Here is a 24,117-nt window from a genome sequence, read left to right on the forward strand (position 1 = left end):
TAATCTATTTTTTCCTTATTCTTACAACATCCTGTATTCTTACAACATTAACCAGTGAAATTTCAAGGAATAAGAGTTTTATTCTCTTTTTATTACATTTATTTCTTCCCCCAATAATGTTGAGCTAATATAATTTAAAAACCCCTAAATTCTGTCTGCAACTCTATGATTATTATAATAATGCATTGTTGGCTCATGAAAGTCTCTAGATCTAACCCTTTGAATTTACTTTTTGCTTCATTGTTAAGCTTTGGGAGCTGAGCTCTCCCTGATCTGACTGCTAGCTAGTATGCCCCTTGGCTATCAGTATATCTGAGTTTACCCTTTCTAACACAGTGTTCCCAAGAGAGAAGAAAATTCAAAATGATAAAGTAGGCTGCTTGCTGTCTATTCTATGATTTCTAAAAAACAGACTAACTTTCTTATTAATGTATATATGAAAGGCCTGGTCAGATTTTTGTAGCACGGATATTTAGAACAAACTTATTATTCTTTCTTGTATACAGTACCATAAAATTCTGCAGTGAAGGAAGTACTGTTCAGAAGAGGGGCTAGACTCATGTAAGCTATATAAACTCTGAGGATCCTGATTCCCAACTTCCACTCTCAAAAAGAAGTTGGGTCCCAAAATTTGGCTATATTTATGCCTAGGACAATATAGGGTGATTACTTAATTGCATTAGCTTGAACCCCCATAAGTGTTTTCCCATCAAAATTATCAGCTGAAAATCAATTGATCAGCTAACAGTTTTAGAAAACTTAGTTTGTACTTAAGGTGATATTGTAAGAATACTTGGCACTAAGCGACCTTGCTCCTCCAGACCCCCAAAAGGACATCCTGACATACAGAGTCCAGGAGAAAGTTGCCTCAAACATAGAAAAGAAAAGTAGCAAAGAGGTTATTCACAGCTTCTGGGTGCTGGAAATTCTTTTCTTCCATTTATGGGACAATAAAGAAGCTTTCTTTAAGGTTATACTGTAGCCATCTCTCCTCAGCTCAAGATATAGACATTGCCTTCACCTAATGTCAGAGTGCAGCTAAGATATAGATGAAAAGGTGAAAAGTTTACATAGCTCACATAAGTAAAAATTTAATAAATATAGAGATCCTACCGTTTAAAAAGCTACTTGAGGAGATGACTTCCCATTGTTGAAGAAATTCAATTAGATATTCAAGTGCTTTATCTGTAGGGATATGCTAGAAGACATTTTGTAGCCATCTCTCCTTATCCCAAGACATGACATTTCCTTCACCTAATCTCATAATGCAGCTAAGATATAGATCAAAAGATAAAAAGTTTACATAGCTTTCATAAGTAAAAATTTAATAAATATAGCAATCCCACAATTTAAAGGGCTACTTGAGAAGATAACATAGCTTACATGAGGAAAAACTTAATTTAAAAAATTACATTTGAGATTCAGTGATTATATGATATGAATTCTTTATCTATTATTAATCCTTACATCTAATATTTACCAAAACCCTATTCAAGACAACAAGCTATTTAAATGAAAAAAAAAAAATCAAAGGTAGAACACCAGGCAAATGATTTCCATTACAATTATAGTTCTACCTTCATAATCCAAATTTGAAATTAAATACACTAGACTGTTACTTTGAAAAAAATTCCTTAGAAAATGACTGCAGATTCCTGGAAATTAAAACATCCGAATGCCCTCAAATAAATATTTTTTCTATATAAAAGAAAAATGTTTCTTCTAGTTAGGTCCATTGTTCTACAAATATCACTGTATCCAAACAAATGAAGAGCTCTATTAATTACTGCCTGGCAATCTTCACGCTGACATCTCTATCAGATTTGCCTGATGGTAAATAAGCAAGGGTAAAATTTAAATATGCTGCCAAAGCTTGTGAATCAAATTGTTCTGTGTCAACCTTAATCCTTGGTTGGAGCTGTGAAATCAGGTAGGATTGTGTATTCAAAACCTTAGACCAATTATCACATATGTTACACAGCTCTTACTAATTCTTTCTAGTTTCAAAGGTTCCTTAACAAATTATTTGGTTGCAAACTACATGACTGACATTTATTAGCTTGTAAGGGGGACTGTTGATGACCCAATTCTATAGCAGAATGCAGAGCATTCTATGAGGAAGAAGAAATGGAAAATGGACAACATCATCTATTTCATTCTAATTTTCATGTAGCAAGGAAAAGTTATCATTCTTAATCCTATATTCCCATAACATTAACATTGAATAGTTCACTGAATAAGATTAAGAAAATGATGCACAAGAAACACCACTGTCTTTCCCTATGTGATTCCATTTTCCTGAAAATCACAAAAAATCATTTTCAATTGGCATAACTATTTGAGTTGACTTGGGGTTTTGAAGTCTTCATATGCATAATTAATAACTGAGTTTAGAATTTAATTAGCAAAATAATTCTTTTTTTTTTTTTATGAAGCAATTGAGGTTAAGTGACTTGCCCAGGGTCACACAGCTAGAAAGTATTAAGTGCCTGAGATCAGATTTGAACTAAGATCCTCCTGAATTCAGGGCTCGTGCTCCATTCACTGCATTACCTTACTACCCCACAAAATAATTATTTTAAAAGGGATGCTACCAGATGGAGGCTTTCTCCCTCAAGCTTCATCACCCACACAAGCTTGGAGGGTTCCCCGCATGATGGCTTTCCCAACAGCAAACTGTCCCCTCTCCTTTTACCCCTCAACTATATTGAATATACTTTGTGGTGCCTTTTCTGAGTATACAAATTACCAGTTATGACTTTATTGACTGTATGCCACCAACCTCACCAGAATGAAGGACTCCATCAGAAATCTATTTTTTCACAGAACACCAGTTATGTGACATCTGATTAGTGTAGAATCATAAGTAAATTTAATGAATCAGAAGTATAGCCGTTGCAGCCTTATGAACATTAACATTAGAGGGTCATCCCATCCATGTAATGATTTTCTTGAAGATCCCTGTAGTCTCTGATAGTCTTAGAATATTACTTTGAGAACTATATCTTGCCTAGGATGAAGATTTGGAAAGTAGGAACTGAATATATTATCTTTATCAACTTTAAATTCGGAGGTGTGCTGGTAAAAGTAGAAACTTATTTTTTCCTGATTATCCTTTTTGAAATAGCATTATTGTTTTTTTAATATAAACCTGTGCCTCTGAGAGATGATAGTTTCCTGATAAGAATGGGGAGATTCAGTTCAATTCAATAAATATGTATGTAGTTCCTATCAAGAGTCCTGAACATAAAAGAGAGAGAGGGAGAGAAAAAGAAAGAAAGAGAGAGAGAGAGACAGAGAGAGAGAGAGAGAGAGGAAAATCCTTTCCTTCTAAGTTTATATTCTTTTGGAATATGATACAGTATTTATATTAATAGCTAAGTACAAAAAGTATGAAAAGTAATGAAACATAATTTCAGGAGGGACAGAAAGCTAAGAGCAAGGTAAAGTTCTTATATGATATCAGGAACTCTGCTTTTGTAAAAACAAAACAAAAACAAAAATAAATTAAAAAACTAGAGATTTAATGAGTGGTGTTAAGCAGGAAGTTTATTCTAGAAATGGAGATTCATTGGCGCAAAGATATGGGAAGATGCAGTAGAATGTTTTGTACAAGAAGCAAGTAGAAGACCATTTTGACTGAAATGGAGAATGAGAGGGAAAGAAATATGAAATGAAGATGGAAAGATAGGTAGAAAGCACAATATTAAGGGCTGTAATGGACAGTCTGAGTGATTAGTCCCTTATCCTAGAGAAAATGAGGAGCCACCAAAGATTGAATAGATGTTTGGCAACTATCTCAAGAATGAGTTAAGGAGGATGGTAACTGGGGACAGAAAGAAGATTGTCTATTTACCTGGGAGAGAAGTAAGAGATACAAAGGAGCTTTTTAACTCTGTGTGTGCAGGAAAATCCCAAATAAATTTATTCTCTTTCCATTTGGACTCCTGTTTTCTATAATTGAGATTATAAGATAACATCTGATTTTCTGTCATGGTTTTGAGAGTGAGTCTGCATATATTAACAGAATATTGGGTTGCATATATTTATACAGAGGTGGAAAGTATCTCCCCTACTCATTGTGGGGGGACGGAACCAATCATTAGAATCATCTTAGCTCAGCTGAGACTTTTCTGTGCCATTTTCTATTGAGGCTTAGGAAGAAAATGAAGCAGAAATAACCTTTCATACTCACAAATCATATTGTTCCCTGTCCATTTACCAGGTAAGTAGGCTGGACTGATGCTTTCACTCCATTTATCAGGTAAGTATGCTGAAACACTATCTCAAAGCCTTTTAAAAATGTATTACTTAAGTTTCCTCTGTTCACATTAAGGGATGTTGAGCAGATGGTTTTTACCCGGAATTTTTATTTGTTTTCTCAAGATACTTAAATACATCCTCTTCACCATAAAGGGAAAATAGATGCTGTTGTTCACTCATCCTTAATAAAGTCTTATCAGACTCTCAAATAAGATTTCAAAACAGAAATGGAGAAGCAGAGTCCAGTTTTTAAGACTTTGATGTCATTCCCATGAGTTTTCTTTCCAGCTAAAGGCCAGGGGCATCCTGCCAAACTTGTAAACTTAAATGTAAATTGACAAGGTGATGTGAAGAAAAGAAAATAGCCATGTAGAGAGAGCAGACTTTAAATTGATAGGGGTAGAAGGTTTTGAATATTCATAGATGAGGAAAATTGCTCAAATTATGTTTTTGCTACTGTATAGCCTTTATTGTGTGGAGGGGAGGGAATTTTTTTTCTATTTTGGCAATATTTTTTATAAGAAGATCCATTTTGGGGGTTATTTATGCCAAGCCTCCAAGAGATTGTCCTGAGGCCTGCATTTTACACCCTTCTCCCAACCTTTTGCAATTTTACTGTAATAGACAGGGAGAGGGAAAGGAGGTAGCTTCTGACACAGGAGATGGCTGGACTAGCGGGGTGCTAAAAATGACCATGTTCTCATAATTAGCCAATAAAATCCTCCCCCTCATCAAAGTAATTGAGTAAGGGTGACCTCTTCTGCCAGAGGTTCCTTTCAGGTTGCCTTTTGACATTTCTTTGTCTCCTGTAGAACCCTTCAAGAATCCGTTTTAATTTGTTTACAGATAATTTTTTAAAATGTTGGTGTGTCTGTGGGAAGCAGTGGAGAAAATGTAACTCAATGTAAAATAACTCAATGTAAATTTCCTCAGGCCCCATGAATGATAGCAGCTAACATTTATATTGGGCTTTAAGATTTATAAACTTTCACAGACATTATCTCATTTGCATCTCCCAACCCTTTGAAGAAGGTGTTATGACTCCTAACAATTTGTAGCTACAGCACCAGGATGGTGGAGTGGATAGAATTCTGGACTTAGAAAACTTGAATTTTAATAAAGTCTCTTAAATACTAACTAGCAGTAAGACTCTGGGCAAGTCCTATAAGTTCTTAAACTCTCAGTTTCTTCATCTGTCAGATGATGATAATGATAGCACTTGTCTCACAAGGTTCTTGTTAGAATTAAACAATTCGTAAAGTCTTCCATAATCTTAAAATGTTTATATTATTGTAAGAAAACTGAAGCTTTACAAAAGCTGAGGAGGTGTCCAGGATCATACAGATAATAAGCACCTGAGGAAGAATGGAGATCCCATCTTCCTAACTCTAAATTCAATACTCTATTCCCTGAATCCTGCTACATCTCATAGTCCTATTTCATCTCCAAATGAATGGGCACTGGGATGGCAAACAATCCTTTGAGATTTCATAAGAAGGACAAAGTCAAAATCAGAAAATCCAGTACTTCAGTTTTTCTGAGACTGCTGTGTACTCTTACATACACATTTATCTATGTGTTTGTAGACATTTTAGATTCAAACTTTACTTGTCTTTTTACTTCTCTTACATGAATGCCTACAGAATATACATATATACACACCATATATATATATAATATAGACATTTTTATGTGTGTATATATATGAGAAATGGAAAGAAAGAGAGAAATACACAGAGAGACAAAGAATCAGAGATAGAGAGAAGAAGAAGAAGAAGAAGAAGAAGAAGAAGAAGAAGAAGAAGAAGAAGAAGAAGAAGAAGAAGAAAGAAGCAAGAAGACAGGGACAGAGATAGAAACAGAGGCACACAGAAAGAAATATGCTGAAGGAAAGAGTGAGATACATTTTGTTGATTTGGATGACAAACCTTATGTAATACTTGTCTAGAATAATCTCAAGAGAAACCTATTTCTGAAATGTTTTTTTTTTTACTTACTTGAGATTTTGAAAAAAAAAGAACAAAAAATATTTCTTTACAAAGTACTTGTTTCCAGTTCATAGGTTGCTATTCAGTCTTTCTTGAGAAACCAATAATGATAACAAAATACTTTGATTATGTCTGAAATACCAAAGTCCACATAAGAAATCAAATACTGAACATATTATCCCAATAAGCTGACATGACATAGAAATTACACATAATTGCCTATTTTTTTTTTAAAGTTTTAATCCAAATGTTTTGATGTTAAATGGAAAAAATCTATTAGTTGGTAATAGACTCTGGGATGGCTATGTGGTGCTGTAGAAAGAGAACTGGATCTGGAATCAGAAGCATTGTTTTCAAATCCTAGCTGTACCACTTACTGATATGAATTTGAGAAAGTCAGTTATTCTATCTGTACCACAGTTTCCTTATCTATATATAAAATGAGGAAGTTGGAATATTTAAGGTAAATTCCAGTCCAATTCTGAGATGCTACAAATGAATGATAAAATGGGTTTTTTGTCTCCTCTCAAACTCTCTGTTTATGATATCCTTTTCTGAAAAAAAATAAACGAAGAACAATGACACAAATCCTGTGAGAATAACAACCTAATGTAGATGACTAGTAACAAGGTCACAACATTGTAGTGCTATTCTGGATAACTTGGGATCTAATTAAAGCTATGTTCTGTGATTTTGGGCAAATCACTTAATCTCTTTGGGTCTCAGTTTCCTTTTCTGTAAGATTGCAATAATTAGTTCTGAAAGCAATTTGGAACTATGCTCAAAGGACTATCAAAGTGTGTATATCTTTTGATCCAGCAGTAGCACTACTGGGTCTGTATTCTGAAGAGATCATAAAAGAGGACAAAAAGATCTACATGTTCAAAAACGTTTGTAGCAGCCCTTTTTGTAATGGCAAGGAATTGAAAATTGAGTAGATGCCCATCAATTAGAGAATGGCTGAATAGGTTATGGTATATGAATGTAATGAAATATCAGATTTCAGAAAAGCCTGGAAAGACTTAGATGAAATGATGTTGATTGAAGCAAGCAGAACCAAGAGAACATTGTATGTAGTAGCAAGAAAATTATGTGTTGATCTACTGTGATAGACTTGGCTCTTCTTAGCAATGTGGTGATTCAAGACAATTTCAATAAACTTGAGGTAGAAAATACCATCTGCATCCAGAGATAAAACCATGAATACTAAATATATATTGAAGCATAGTATTGTTACCTTTTTGGATTGTTTGTTTGTTTGCTTTTTCTTGTGTTTTTCCCCTTTTTGGTTTGATTTTTCTTGCACAACATGACAAATATGGAATATTGTCAGTTTACATTTAAGCTTACAAGTTTGGCAGGATGCCCCTGGCCTTTAGCTGGAAAGAAAACTCATGGGAATGACATCAAAGTCTTAAAAACTGGACTCTGTTTCTCCATTTCTGTTTTGAAATATGTTTAAAATATGTTTAAAAGGATTGCACATGTTTAGCCTATATTAGATTGTTTGCTGTCTTATGGAGGAGAGATATAAGGGATAGAGGGAGAAAAAACTTGGAACATAAAAATGAATGTAGAAAACAATCTTTACATGTATTTGGGGAAAAAAAGTGCTTTTCTCAAAATAGTCCATAAATAATTTTTTAAAAAGAAAACAAAGGATGAAAAAGAACAATAATAATCACTAGCTGTATGTTTTTTCTCCATTCAATTCTTTTCTCTTCTATCTTTCTTTATCCTGTTCTTTTTGAAAAGTTCATCTTGTTTGCAACCACTCTCTCCTCCCACTTTGTCCTCTTTATCATCTCTTCCCATATCTTTTCTTCCTGGTCTTTCCCTTCCTATCTCCCTATTGTGTAAGTTAAATTTGTATATGCAACAGTGCTGCTTTTCTTCCCTATTTAATTAAATATCCAGTTACTCCTTGAATAATTATATTCAATTTTGCTGAGTAGGTTTTTCTTGTCTGTAATTATAGCTCCTTTGCTCTGTAGAATATCATATTCCAAGTCCTCCATTTAACATGGAATCCTTGTATGAACCTGACTTTGAATGCAATATTTGCATTTTTTCCCTTTCTGTTTGTGGTATTTTCCCATTGACAGGGGAGTCATATAATTTATTCCTGGATATTTTCATATTGGGAATTCTTTCAGGAAGAGATAGAGAACTTTCAATTTCTATTTACCCATTGAAATTTTGATACCAGGATAGTATTTCTTTATAATTTCTTAAATATTATGTCTAGGTTATTTTTAAAATCATTGTGATTTTCAGGTAATCCAATAATTCTTTAATTATCTCTTCCTGACATACTTTCCAGGTTAATTATTTTCCCAATGAAATATTTCAATTATTCTTATTTGTTTAATTTTTAACTTTATTTTGTTGTTGAGTTTTTTTTTTTAATTTTATAAAATCATTGACTTCTACTTTCCTCATTCCATTTTTTTAAGGAATTATTTTCTTTAGTGAATTTTTGTATCTTTCTATTTTCCTATTCTGCTTTTAAAGCAGCTCTTTTCTTCAGTACTTCTTTCACCATTAGGCCAATTCTGTTTTTATAAGGTGACATTTCTTCAATCTTTTTTTGCTACATTGTTACTTATCTTTTCATAATATTCTTCCATTGCTCTTATCTTTTATTTCTCAATTTTCCTTCATTTTTCTTTAATCTTTTAGAAATTCTTAAGGGTGTCAGTTCTCATTAGGATCTTTTGCTTGCTCCTATTTTCAAGTTGTTTTCTTTTTCTAAGTTTATATCTTGGTTTTAACTGTCATTGTAGTAGCTTTTTGTGGTCACATTCTTTTATGTTGTTCTCTTTTCCCTAAACTATTTCTTCACTTTGAATCTTATTTCCAAGTTGGGCTCTATCTTTAAGCTTTTTGTGATGTTGTTTTTAGAACTAGTTCTGGGGGTCTGCAAGATTTGGGTGTTTCCAAGCTGGAATTATCCTGGGAGAGTTGTGTTCATTGCTCTTTTGGTCTGCACTCTGATTTTTACCCAGAAAGGCCCACTACTTCCCTGCAGCTACAAGTACCAGTCTTCCTCTCCTGGATTTGTGATGAGAACCTCTGTTCTCTTGTGATAAATCACTAGGTCTTCTCTTCATATTGGCACTGTGACCCAGACCTGCTTATAATCAATAGAATTACCCAGCACCAATTGCACCCTGTCTTATCAAAGGGTCTCCTGTAATTTTGATCTGACCAGTTATCTCCCGTTGTTTTAGGACTGAGAGCTTCTGAAGCTGCTTTTGCTGTATGGCACACATCCAAACCTTCCTGCTGATGTTCTGTCACGCTCCAGGTTTGTATCAGTCAGTGCTACTGATCATTTCTGCAGATCTCCTGTCACCTTAGGCTAGAAAAAAAGTTCTCTGTCTGATATTTTGTTGGCTCTGTTACTCCAAAATTTTATTTGAGATATTATTCTCAACTTGTAGGGAGAATTTAACTGAGTCCTGGCCTGTACTCTGCCATCTTAGCTCCTGTTTCCTCTTCTTCAGGTGAAGATTTTGGAAAAGAAGGCATCTGAGATCTCTTTTAGTTCTAGATGTTTGAATCAGATGATTTAGACAGGATTTCTTTCCTATGAGAAAATAGTACCAGTAGTATTATTACCCAAGACTTAATTGGAACTGGGGAAAGTTGGATTGAATTACAATTAGGCCACAATCGCAAGGACTAAGTTGCTTAGATAGAATATGCTTTATTAATCTTGCTGTTGTAAATGACATTAATGCTTCAGGTAAAGGTTAGAGGAAAGAAGGGGGTAGAGAAGAAAATAAATATTTATATAATGGCAATATTTATATGTGCCAGCCAGCCACTGTGCTAATAACTTTTACAAATATGTCATTTGACTTAATGACTTCTGAGTCATTTTAATTCCAACTCTCCATGATAAAGACACCCCCCATTCCTATTCAAAAGAATTTATCTACATGGTTCTTTGAAGTCTATCAAAGATTTTAGCTTTGATTTTTTTTGACAAAATCATCCTTGGGATGAAGCTCTGATAAAGAAACAATGAAAGAAGGGCCTGGCTCTCAAAACTGTATACTACTTTCTTATAAGATGACACCCAAATTATTCAATTCTCCTCATGGAAGGTAAATGTTCAATTAAAGCCAAGACCTCTAGAAGTCTAGGATTCTACACATACAGCACTAAAAACATAATTTCCATCTACCTTAAAGAAGCGCCATTTTATTGGAAAGACAAGCATTTACTAGCAAACACATTGATAGGGTTAATATGTTCTACCTTAGAAGGGAAAATACTGTATTATAGTTGATAAATAGAAAAACAGTTTATACTTTTTCCTCTGACATATATACTTTTTTGTGACCCTAATCACTTCATTTCTTAATGCTGCAGAGAAGATAACAAGAGTAGAAAGAGTTTCTCAGTGGGATCCTTACCTCAGAGCAATGCTCAGCTGTACTTTGCCACTTGGTAGTTAGTTGTCGGATGGAATTTTGGAAATAACTCAAGTAGAGGAATGGGAAATGTATGGGGAAAGTGAACAAAGAATGTGGATCACAAAAGGAGGAAAAGCAAAAACCAGGAATTTCTGATCCTTCCTTTATCATCTTTTCCATACACTAAAAGGTGATCAGAGAAGCACAGGAATCTCAACTTTTAATGTAAAACAGCTTCCAGAATGTGTCTGTGGAAGTTGTACTTATTCTAGATCTTATTCTGTTCTGATTATATTTCACAGTGGTGCTTGGTGTTAGACATTTTTCCATTTCCCCAAAAGAGTGGTTCTCTCTTATGAAGTTATAAACCAGGAAAGAAAAATAAAATTAGGCCCATAAAATAACTGAGTCTTTGTTAATTCAGGAAAATCAGTTCTTTCTTCCATTCCAGCCCTTTAAACAGGAAGAGTTAGAAGGTCTTTGGAGAGTGAAACAAGATGTAGGCAGCAGACAATCTCATTATAATGCACGATACATGTCAACAGCAATTTTTCAATGCTTGTTCTAGACAAGATATTGCTGCATCTTCTGTATATCCTGGGATACTTAATGAACCCCAATTCAAAGAAAACAAACAGGAAATTTCAATAAATCAAATGGGAAATTAAAAAAGCTCAACTCATTACAATATAGTGATTTTCAAATTGGGGGGAAGGGAAGACTCTAAATGGATTTTCCCAGTGGACTAAAAGTGGGGGAAAAACCATTACCATAAATTATGGAAATATACACTGGTCTCAAGTGCATCACATTTTCATATCATTTTCCTCTCTTAATGACACAGGCACTTATCCTAACATCTGTTTTGGGGGATAGTAGAAGACATGTCTTTCTTTTGTACTATGTTAGAAATTCAATAGAATCTATTTACAATGCTAGTATTGGGAGACAGTACTAACACCTGCCACATAATGCCAGGCTGTTGTTAAAGGGAATTTTTAAGTTTGAAGGAGATACTACTTGACTTACAATATGTCTGAACTGAAACATGGTTGGATCATACTTTACTAAATAATTTGATAAATTTTGAAAGTTCTTTTTCTAAATATCTGGGGTTAAAGATGTTTAATGTAACCACTTACATGAAATCCCAATGGGACTTCCCATTTTCACACCATGAACAGCCCTATAAATTAGAAGGAAATCAAAAGTATTAAAACTGTGTAGGAAATGGGATTTTACAGTTATGTCACTCATTGGTACTATAATTCTTTAGACTGCAACAAACATCTCAACAGAAATTCAGACTTTTCCTATCAAGTACTGGAGAACAAAAATAAATCCAGTAAAATCTGATTATCTTTCCTAATGAATGACAACTCATCTTCAAATAACAATTGGAGTTGATCTGCAAAGATTTGTCATTCATTAGGATGATAAGTATACAGTTAGTTAAGACAGAACTAGGAATGTGTATAAAGGAGAGATGGAGGAAAATAAAGAGGAAAAAGTCAAGAAGGAAAATAAGTGACTATAAGAAAAGGGGAGAAAAGAGAAAAGAAAAATAAACTATGAGAAGAAAAGAGCAAAAAGAATAGAAAAGAGAAAGGAAGAGAAGAATTTTTTTTAAAAAGAGAGAGAAAGGGAAAGTTTGTATGTTTTCCCCTAACCTGAGACTCAGTGTATAGTTCTAGGACTTGAATCAGAGAACAGAAGTGAAGCATAGTCCACTAAGGAGTTAAGCATCAAAGAAATTAATTAGAAGAGAAATATCTGGAATATCCTGAAATCTCCCTATGCCATCATTCCCAAATTTTATATAAATAAGGTTTGCCTTGGCTGTTAGGCAGTAGGGCTTATATATATTTGGAGTTAGTTATTGAAGAACTCCAAGGATCTCACTGAAAATGCTATTATTTCTAAGGCAATTCTCTGACAGAGATCTTACAGAAAGATTGCAATTTTTTTCACAGTTTGGATTTGAATAAACTTGATAAAGTGTCATTTATATATAAAATTATATCTTATTTCTATGTTGCTAATTTTGGTATCATATGTCTGAATTGATACCATGAAATGAGTTAATTTCTTTGGGATCCAATTGTTTAAATATTTAAAAAGTAAAGATTATATCAGTTTATGCATCTTCTTGAGGAGGGACATATAAGCAAATGAATTAAAAATTGATTCAGCTGTGATTGAACTCAGTCCATCATGTCACCCTGTTCTAGGCCGAGACTTTTTTCTGTTTCAAGTTTTAATAAGAATCTAAATCAAGCACCTAGATAAGTCTGCATTGCGGTAGCAATCAGTTTACATCCTGAAGCATTAGATTTGATGATGAACTCCTTTTCTACCTCCTCATTAAACTCTCTATTTAATTCAGACTATCCTTGGAATTAAATTGTTCCAACTCCCACTCTCATAGAATCCACAGGGGCAGCACAGCTCACTGGGTTGTTCAAACAACTTGGGGCCTTTGAGCTGCTGCTCCATTTCCATCTTTTAGTATGACTCCCAGGAAGAGAGAAGAATTTTCTGAGTCTTCACCTAGACAATGAGAAAAGTAAAAATGTTGACCTAAACCTCCAGGGTGATTACCAAAAATAACTTACCAAAAAACATCATTAAATTCAAATATGTAGATTCAATGAATGCAGTATCATAGCAAAAAGCCACCCTTGCTTTTTCGGTTACTTCTTTTCTTTAAAAAGTTATAATTCCCCATTTTTTTTGACTCAGGGAAGAGAGACTTCTGAGATAATTCTAAATAGTTTTGATTGGGGAAAGATCACATCACAGCAGCAACATCTCTCCTCATTATGAGCTATCACTCCCAATCAGGATTCTACAGACCTTTGGAAATCTCATTGTTGAGTATGAATTTTTTCACTTTCTGAAGCTGACATTGCAAATCTCCAGGGGAGGACTTGTTGGAGAGGAGCTCATGTTAAACATATGGAAATGGAATGGTTTGTTCTTCCTGAGTTAGGTCCAGTATCCTGAATAAGAGCTTCCTTGTGACAATTGTGCTTACTAAAAAGGACCATAGAGATGTTTCTTCTGATCTCTGGGCCCACACAGCTATCTCTAAGTCCAGCATCTTTATTGTAGTCATGCTGTCTTTTATTTTTTTTTCAGGAATCCTGTAATATGGTATTTTCTTTAGTGCCTTATCCCACTGTCTTAAAAAAAAGTAATCTAGGATATATAGTTGTCCTGTATTTGATATAGCCTTTGAAGGTCATCATATATATTCCCAGTCATCCTGATAGTCAACAAAGAGAAGTTAAGATTTATAAATGGAAGGAATTTAGGTTCAATAGTCATCATTTTCTTTTTCTTTTGTACTCAAGATGCTTACATTTTATTTTTTTCATAATTATAACTTTTTATTGACAGAACCCATGCCTGGGTAATTATTTTACAACATTATCCCTTGCACTCACTTCTGTTCCAACTTTTCCCCTCCTTCCTCTACCCCCTCCCCCAGATGGCAAGCAGTCCTATACATGTTAAATATGTTACAGTATATCCTAGGTACAATATATGTGTGCAGAACCGAACAGTTCTCTTGTTGCACAGGAAGAATTGGATTCAGAAGGTAAAAATAGCCAGGGAAGAAAAAACAAAAATGCAAACAGTTTACATTCATTTCCCAGTGTTCTTTCTTTGGGTGTAGCTGCTTCTGTCCATCATTGATCAATTGAAACGGAGTTAGATCTTTGTCAAAGAAATTCACTTCCATCAGAATACATCCTCATACAGTATCATTGTTGAAGTATATAATTGTGGTGTTCTCTTTTTTTTTTATATATAATGGTTCTCTGGGAGCAGGTTTCTTGGGGAGGTTTCTGGAGGCAGCCTTAGTTTCAGTTCCAAGTAATAATCACTCCATATGTAGCCAGCTGATAAAATCCAAACGTTTATTTTCTCCTTCCAAGTCTTATCTCTTTCCTTGGGCCCAGGTAGCTTTCTTAGAGGTCTATCTTACTCCTTGGTTCCAAGAGCTCTTGCAGCTTGTCTGCCAGCTTCTGCCTCCAGCTCTCTCTGAACCTTCTCAACTGATGCCTCCACTCACTCCTGGCTCTCAATCTCCAGAGTGCTCTTTGGCCCTGAGAACTTCTTGCTTATATGCTTATATGCTATATATGTGCACTGAGTACACACCAATCATTAATCACTGGGAAACCATTATTTGTTATAGGATTAAATCAATTCTAAACTAGATTTAAACATTGTCTCCTCAATTCTACTTAGTACCTTGTTTCAAGTCCTGGCTCATAACATCTCCTTGTAGGATCAGAGCAATCATACTGAACCATGCTAAATTAGATAATTATTGTCTCTATCAATTCTAATGACTTAACACTTTGTAAGGATTCCAACATATAATGATCTCCTGGTTCTGCTCATTTCACTTAGCATCAGTTCATGTAAGTCTCTCCAAGCCTCTCTGTATTCAACCTGCTGGTCATTTCTTACAGAACAATAATATTCCATAACATTCATATACCACAATTTATTCAGCCATTCTCCAATTGATGGGCATCCATTCATTTTCCAGTTTCTAGCCACTACAAACAGGGCTGCCACAAACATTTTGGCACATTTAGCTCCCTTTCCCTTCTTTAGTATCTCTTTGGGGTATAAGATCAGTAGTAGCACTGCTGTATCAAAGGGTATGCGCATTTTGATAGCTTTTTATGCATAGTTCCAAATTGCTCTCCAGAATGGCTGGATGTATTCATAATTCCACCAACAATGTATTAATGTCCCTGTTTTCCTACATTCCCTCCAACATTCCTCATCTTTCCCTGCCATTCTAGCCAATTTGACAGGTGTGTAGTGGTAACTCAGAGTTGTCTTAATTTGCATTTCTCTGATTAATAATAGTCATCATTTTCTAGAGAAGGAGAGAGTTCTTGAGATACAAAATATTTAGAATAAGGTCAATCCAATAGTAGATGATGCTTGTCATTTGAACCCAAGCCTTCTGCCTATTTTTAGTGTTCTTTCCACTTCATAATTATTTAACAAGGATTTTGTAGCACTTAATTGTTGCCAGGCACTTTGATAAATGCTGCTTTAAGATAATAAATAAATTCTTCAAGTCCCACTTGCTAGTTGCCCTCAGGTAGTATCCCAACCTACCTCAACTCTAAGTACCTCTTCATTAAATATTGTACAATCTTTATTTTGAGGATATGTTATTATAAAACACGTGATTCTGGCCAAGTTAAAAAGGACCTATGTCCTTAAATTTTTGGGTCAATGAGAACAATTGATTTTTCAAAGAAGTCCAAATTGATTGATTATGTTTCCTCATTAGTATTCATTTAGGTCATTTAGTTCTGGTTATTATGAATATAGTATCTTTTGGGCAATTCAAGATTGTACTTCCACAAAAATGCACTTTATTGTTTTAAACCTATCTTTCTTGTCACGAAAAATAAGCGTACTTTGTGGTTGGAAACAATTGCCAATCCATTTGGTCAAGGGGTATAATTGAGGAATAGAAAACAGAGAAATTATTCCACTAAAATAGTGGAAATATGGTTATTTTCTGTTGGATTGGCTTTGGAAAGATGGACTTACTGTTAGTGGAGCTTTGGATTACTTCAACTATCTTAGAAAGCAATTTGAAATTGTGATAAAAATGCAACTAAAATAAATACTCTTTGACCCCTACATTACCTTCTTAGAGGCATATACAGTGAAGAAAATAGGATTGAGTGAAACACAGAGTTGGTAATCATAACTCTGAGTGTGAATGGGATGAACTCTCCCATAAAACAGAAGCTAATAGTAGAGTAGATTATAAAACAGAATCCTACAATACATTGTTTACAAGAAACACATTTGACACAGAGAGACACATACAGAGTAAAGGTAAAAGTCTGGAATAGAATTTGTTATACTTCAGCTGAGGTAAAAAAAAAAAAAAAAAAAGAAGGGTTAGCCATTCTGATTTCAGATAAAGCAAAAATAAAAAAATTAGATTTTATTAAAAGAGATAAGGAAGGAAAGTACATCTTGATATGTATGTATGATATATAACAAAGTGGTAACAATACTAAGTATGTATGCTTCGAGTGGTAGAGAAGGCAAATCCCTAGAGAAGATTTTAAGCCAGTTATAGGAAGAAATAAGCAGCAAAACTATTCTAGTGAGGGACCTCACCCTTCCTCTTAGAATAAGACAAATATAACCACAAAATAAACACAAAAGAAATTAAGGAGGTTAATAGGATCCTAGGCAAGCTAGATATGATAGACCTCTGGAGAAAATTGAATAGGGACAGAAAGGAATATACCTTTTTTTTTTCTCGGCAGTACATAGTACCTCAACAAAGACTAACCATATATTAGGGCATAAAAACTTCACAATCAGCTTCAGAAAGGCAGAAATAGTAAATGGTTCCTTTTCAGATTACAATGCAATAAAAATTATATTCAGTAATGGGCCAGGGAAAGAGACTAAAAACTAATTGGAAATTAAATAATCTAATAATAAAGACTGAATGGATCAAACAACAAATCACAGAAACAAGAGAATAGAAATAGAAAAAATATATATCATCACCTGAAAGAGATTCCTACAAGGAAAACCTCATTGCTAAATTTTGAAAACCCGAAATCAAGGAAATAATATTACATGCAACAAGGGGAAAACAATTCAAATACAGTAGGGTCACAATTAGAATCACACAAAATATAATAGTGGCTACAATAAAAGATTGCAGGTTGTGGAACACTATATTTCTAAAAGACAAAGAATTATAGTTGAGGCTAAAAATATCATACCCAACAATGTTTAGCATAATGCTTAATGAAAAAAAAATCAATGAATTATCAGAGTTTCAGGATTTTGTTGCAATAAGACCTGAACTTAATAGAAAATTTGACATGTGACATCCAAAAAAAAATATAAGGTAAACATCAAAGACTCATTTCAGGGGATTCAATAAAGACAAGTTGTTTCTGTTATATGTTTTTGCATGTGGAAATATAAATCACATGTTTAATGCTATTAATAATTGGGTAATTCAAAAGAAAGATTGGGTTAGAACTGAGTATGATGTGATTTTAAAAAGCAAGATGATGTAGGAAAAGATAAAAAGAATAATTGTGTCATACATGTGGGGTAGAAGAGCAAGAACTGATCAGAAGAATTAGCTGGGGAGAAGGACTAGAACCCTACATATTGGAAATGGGTTAAAGAGGGAACAGGACACACATATACACACATACACACACACACACACACATATATATGTGTGTGTGTGTGTGTGTGTATGTGTGTGTGTATATGTGTGTATATATATATATAATATACAATGTATACATATATAAATTTAGAAGAATTTTACATTCATATATGTACATATATACATATATATACATTTATATATATTTATGAATGTAAAAATCTTCTAAATTTATAAAGAAATAAGAAAAGGTGGGAATACCATAAAGAGGAAGAGAGGTATAGGAAAGTGTGTAGATTAATGGGAATGGGATAAATATATAGATTAATGTGTGGGGATAAAATAAAGAAGAAAGGAAAAGATGGGGATAAAGGATAAAGAAGTAATACTTTTAGGCTGGATAGATTAAGCAAAAGCTAGGCAAGGTAGTGGGTAGAACTAGAACAGAGGAGTCAATAGAGATAGGAAATAAGAATACTCACAAACATAATTATCTGGAGTAGAAATTATTAGGAAAAAAGAAGAGGATTGACCTTAGATAACATTAAAGCTAAAATAGATTTTATCAAAAGAAAAAATAGAAAAACTATACTTTTTATCAGCTATATTATTCAATTTTATTTTATACTATTTAAAATAACTAAATAGTATAAGATTAGAGTATTGCTTTAGTATATTGGAAATGATGATTAGTTGGTGAGTTCAAAAACATGGAAAAGACTTGGACTTATAAAAGATGATGTTATCCACCTTCAGAGAAATAAGAGAATAAACAAATGTAATATAGTCCTAGGGGGAAAAATAGAGTAAAAAGTGCATAGCAGAGAACAAAAGAAAATCTACAAGGAAGCAAAAAAAATGGACAATTTTGAACAGCTTTTTTGAAAGGGAAATTTATTGTCTCATATTTTGAATCCTTTCATTGCTGCTGTGCACATGGCATGGCATGGTTTTTTTTTTCCTGATTTATTTCTTTTTTCTATTTAAGTAGTAAATAAATTTTAAAAGAATATTGCAAAATACTTTCTACATATTATTTAATTTGATTTTCACAATAGCATTTTCACAATGAGATGCTCTTATTATCCCCATTTTACAAATGATGAGTAATAGAGAGGATGAGGGAACTGACCAGGGACATGTATTTGCCAAGTATCTGAGGCAAGATCATCAGGTTTTCCTGATTGTAAACCCAGTACTCCATTTACTACTCAACAAAATAGTTTCATTATTTAGATTTATTTTTCTAGAGTCAAAATTTATAAATCATTGTTAATAAGGGAGCCAAAGCAAGGCATATCCTTGAATACTTAAACTAATCTGTGATTGTATGCATTTGGTAGTCCCTTCCACACAAACAGCCATGATTGATATTCCTGGACTGCTGTTGTTCATGCAACTAAAACATTTGCTACAAAAGTTTCATCTAATAACCTGAAAGCCTTTTTCACTTTCTTCCAACATTGAGTGTATATCAGTGGGTCACTCCACCTGTCTACTATCAACTTTTGTTCTTGCTACATGATTAAGACAGTTTCTCTTTCTGTCATAAAATCCTTTCATGATATTCTTTACTTCCATTTTTTTGAAGTTCTACATTGTTCATAATTTGTATCCTGTTTATATCCACCATTTTTCCCCATTTTATTTTCTATAATGCTTTTTTTCAGATTTTTGGATGCAGTGATATTTTAAGTTTCATCATTATATATCAATATTTGCAAAAAAAAAAAAGCATTTCAGAATAGGAAAGAAGAAAGAGAGATCAGAGGTTGTGTTCTCTTAGAGTCATATTGTGATATTAAAAGATGGATATGTTTTACATAATTCTAGTGATCATTACTGGACATTATTTGAAAGTACCTTTCCAAAATTCAGTGCTTACTCTACAAACATCCTTAACTATGTATGGCCCTTGCATATTGGGCCAAAGAAATGTATAACAACAAAATTTATCAACAATGAAATTTTTTTTTGTTTCTTAACAAACTTTTTCTTTATTTACTTAACAAACTTTACTTTACTTTATTTCATCTGTATTAATAAGGACATATATACTTAGCTTCTAAAAATTATTTTCTTTTATCTGGGCTATTTGAAGAAGTGCTTAATAAATGGATACCATCTGATTTAAATGCAGAAATTGCTGAAGAGATTAACTTTAGCATAACCAGGAATCCTACCTCTTCCCCGCCCCCCCCCCCCACATACCAAATATAATTGTTTTGTTGTTGCTCTTTGGTTGTTTTGTTTTTCTGATTCAATTGAACAAATATATGTTAAATGCTTACTGTGGACATGGCATTAGGCTTAAGCTATGAGGCTAAAATGATGAGAATAACAGTTTCTGATTATAAAGCTCATATAATTTAATAAAGAAATAAAAAAGATATACAATAAACAAAATATCAAGCAAAAATTGTCAAGGACAGAGAACCATGAAAAGTGGTACTCTGAAATCTGTGGAAGTTGAGATCATTCACTTTCAAGATAAGCAGAAAGTTTCAGAGAGAAGATGGAGGTGAATTTGTGTTACGGAACAGGTCAATTCTCTGAAAGCCTCCACAGCTGTAAATCATAACATCTGAAGGAGTTGCAAGGCAGCCTTTGCTGAAACAGGTGTTGCAGACTGGGAATGAAATAAATTGGAGGCAGAGGGAAGAGGAGAGAGATCAGACAATGCAACAGCCTCTCAGTCAGAGAGGTCAGAAAACAGCAAATGCCTCTTAGTCTCCTTATATCATCCTCTTACAAGAGGAGATCCATTCTGCAAGTCTTAGATCTCCAGCAGCCATTGTCAGGTGGCTCCCATGTATTCCAACAGCTCTGGTTTTCCAATGAATTTGACCTTGTAGGAAAGTACCATACACACACACACACACACACACACACATTATATAATAATATATAATAACAATATATGCATATGCATACATACATATATATTAAATTGAGCTCCTAGTCACCACCAAAGAGAAAGTATAGTTGCTACTTGGTAGCTATTGATGATTGACCAGGAAGCCTTAATTAGCCTTGTTTTTGATCTGGACTAATGCACCTCTCTTTCAGTAGCATGCTTCACTACTCCTAACCCTCTCCACTTACATTGTGAGAAGCTTACCATATTAATATTGGACATCCAATTGGTTTTAGTTCCACTGTAGCTTAGAACTCCTAAAATCAAGGATCTACCTGCCTAAGTCAACCAGCAGTAGCTACTAGACATGAGGCTGGAAAGTAGATCTAGAAGATAGCTTATAGATTCAAATTGTAATGGCCCTTAAATCACAGGCCAAAAAAACACCTAGAGCAATCTCCAAAGGTTTTAAAGCAGAAGAGTAATGTGTTATAAATATAAATGGGGAACATTATTTTGACACCTAGATGAAGGATACATTAGAAAAAAGAAAGATCAGTTAGGAAATTATTAGACAAAAGATGAAGAGGGATGAACAATGATAATGAAAGGTATGACATATATGCACAAGAAATTGAGCTGATAGAACCAGTAGGACTAATGTCAAATGATTAAGTAAATAGAGCACTGGGGTTGGAGTCAGGAAGACCTAAGTTCAAATCTGTCTTCAGATACTTTATAGCTATCTTATCCTGGAAAAATCATTCAATCTCAGTCAGCCTCAGTTACCTCAATAATAAAGTATGGATGACTAAAGAACTCACCTCCCAGAGTTGCTAAAGGATTAAATGAAATTATATTTGTAAAGTGCATAGCACAATGCTTCATCTTAGGAGGTGGTTAATAAATGCATCTTTTCTTCTGGCTTTCCCTGACTACTCATTAAATATGAAATGGAAACAAAGAAGTAGATGAGATCATCCCAGGAGGAAAGAAAGAAAAGCAACTTTGCTTTCCAAAGCATCCCTTATGAATAAGCTCATAAAAAAATATTTTCCATACTATTCCATTAAATTTTCCTATTAAATTTCACTCTCATTCTTTGCATTTCTGCTTCTTAAAGACAGACTAACACCTAAGCATCTTTGACTTCCTTTGTGATTTACAATTTGAGAGTAGGTAACTTCTGTATAACATTAATAGGCACATTTAGGTACTGGAGACGTCCTACTTCTATAATATTATTCCTATTATTCCCATTTGAATTTCATAATATTTGTGCTATCAGTCAACAAAGTCAATATTTGACTTCCAGTTTGCTGTATGATTAAAGACATTTTAAAAAAGTTATAATCAATATATATGCATTCTTTCTGGGTTTAAATACAAAAACAAATTAAGTAATGATTGAAAGATACAGGGTGGAATCTAATGGAAAAATCTGTGGACTTAAAGAATTTAGAGCAGGAAGAGAGCATAAAAATCAGTTAGTCAAGGGGTCTTTAACCTGTTTTTATCTCATAAACCTCTGTCATGACCTGAGAAAACCTATATATCCTTTTTTTAGAATAATGTTTTAAAATGCAAAATGTAAATTATATGGGGTTACAAGATATCAGTTATATTGAAATAGTTTTGAAAACATAAAAAAACAAACTCATGGACACTCTAGAATCTATTCACAAATTTGTGAATTTCACAGATTCACAAATTTGAATTGTGAAGAGGTCAAAGGATCTCAGATCAAAAACTCCTGACTTAGCCCAGCCTTCATCTTTTATAGATTAAGAAACTAGAGCCCAAAGGATTTAAATGATTTGGTCAAGGTCACACAGGTAGCAAATGACAAAGGCAGATTTAGATCTAAGTCTATTGACTTCAAATTCTAGGCTCTGTTTGATATGCAATTTTGTATCCTTCCTGATAATTAAAACTGTCCAGAAGTAGAAAGACCATCTCAGGAATACCTTATCTCTTGACATCCATTAGTAAAACTAGAACATGGGTAAGTTTTCTTATAGTTCTGAAATCCTATAATTCAAGCTGAATCGTTACTCTAATGATACTGATAATATTCTCTCTCTCTCTCTCTTTTTTTTCTCTCTCTCTCTCCCTTTCTCCCTTTCTTCCCCTTTCTATCTCTATATCTCCCTCTCTCTCTTCCTATGCCTCTATCCATCTATTCATTTATCTATCCATCCATGTAGCTGTCCATCCATTCATCTAAATATTACAAGACAGAATGATTGCCTATCTCTGTCATAATGTGTCTATTACTTTCTTAAACCCTGACTCTAAAGGAGGATTCTATGAAAAATGACTCTGGGGTTCATGATGGCTGTCCATTCACAACCACAGCCTCCATCCATGTGATGCCTGTATTTATCTGCACCAGTGATAGAATGATTGCTTGTCTCTATCATAACATGTCTATTACCTTCTTAAACCCTGAATCTAAAGGAGGGTTTTAAGAAAAATGTCTCTGGGGCTCATGATGACTGTCTATTCATAACCATAGCCTCCATTCATGTGATGTCCCTCTTTATCTGCACCAGTATAGATACAGTTTTCAAGAATTACAGATATGATTTCCCATTTAGGGATGTAAACAATTTAAACTTTAAGTATATATATATATGTATATATATATCCCCTGTTTATTATATATATATATATATATATCTATATCCCCTGTTTATTTTCTATACTTCTCTTGAGTTCTGTGTTTGTAGATTAAATTTTCTGTTGGTTCTGTTTTTTTTCAAGAGAAATGATTGAAAGTCTTTTACTTATTTAAGATCCATTTCCTTCCTTGAAAGACTTTGCTCAATCTTGCTGGGTAGTTAATTCTTTGTTGTAAACCCAGGACCTTTACCTTCTGGAACACAGAGGGCCTCAGATCCTTTATGGTAGAAGCTGCCAGATTCTGGTTAATCCTGATTGATGCTCCTTGATATTTGAATTGTTTTTATCTGGCACCTTGCAATATATTTTTCCTTGAGGTTATAGTTCTGAAGCTTTACAGCAATATTCCTTGGAGTTTTCCTTGTCAGATCTCTTTTAGAGATGATCAATGTATTCTTTCAATGAGTATTTCCCCCTCTGTTTCTACAACATTGGGGCAGTTTTCCTTGATGAATGCTATCTTGGAGGATGCTATCCAAACTCTTTATTTTGGTCATGGCCTTCAGATAGATCAATAATTTTTAAATTGTCTCTTCTGGATCTATTTTCCAGGTCAGCTGTTTTTCTAAAGAGATATTACATATTTTCATCTTTTTTTTCATTCATTTTAGTTTGTTTGACTGATTTCTTGCTGTCTCTAATAGTCAGCTTCCATTTGACTCATTTTAGTTTCTAATGTGTGATTTT

Source organism: Sarcophilus harrisii, chromosome 1 (genome assembly GCF_902635505.1).
Source record: "Sarcophilus harrisii chromosome 1, mSarHar1.11, whole genome shotgun sequence".
Classification (NCBI taxonomy): domain Eukaryota; kingdom Metazoa; phylum Chordata; class Mammalia; order Dasyuromorphia; family Dasyuridae; genus Sarcophilus; species Sarcophilus harrisii.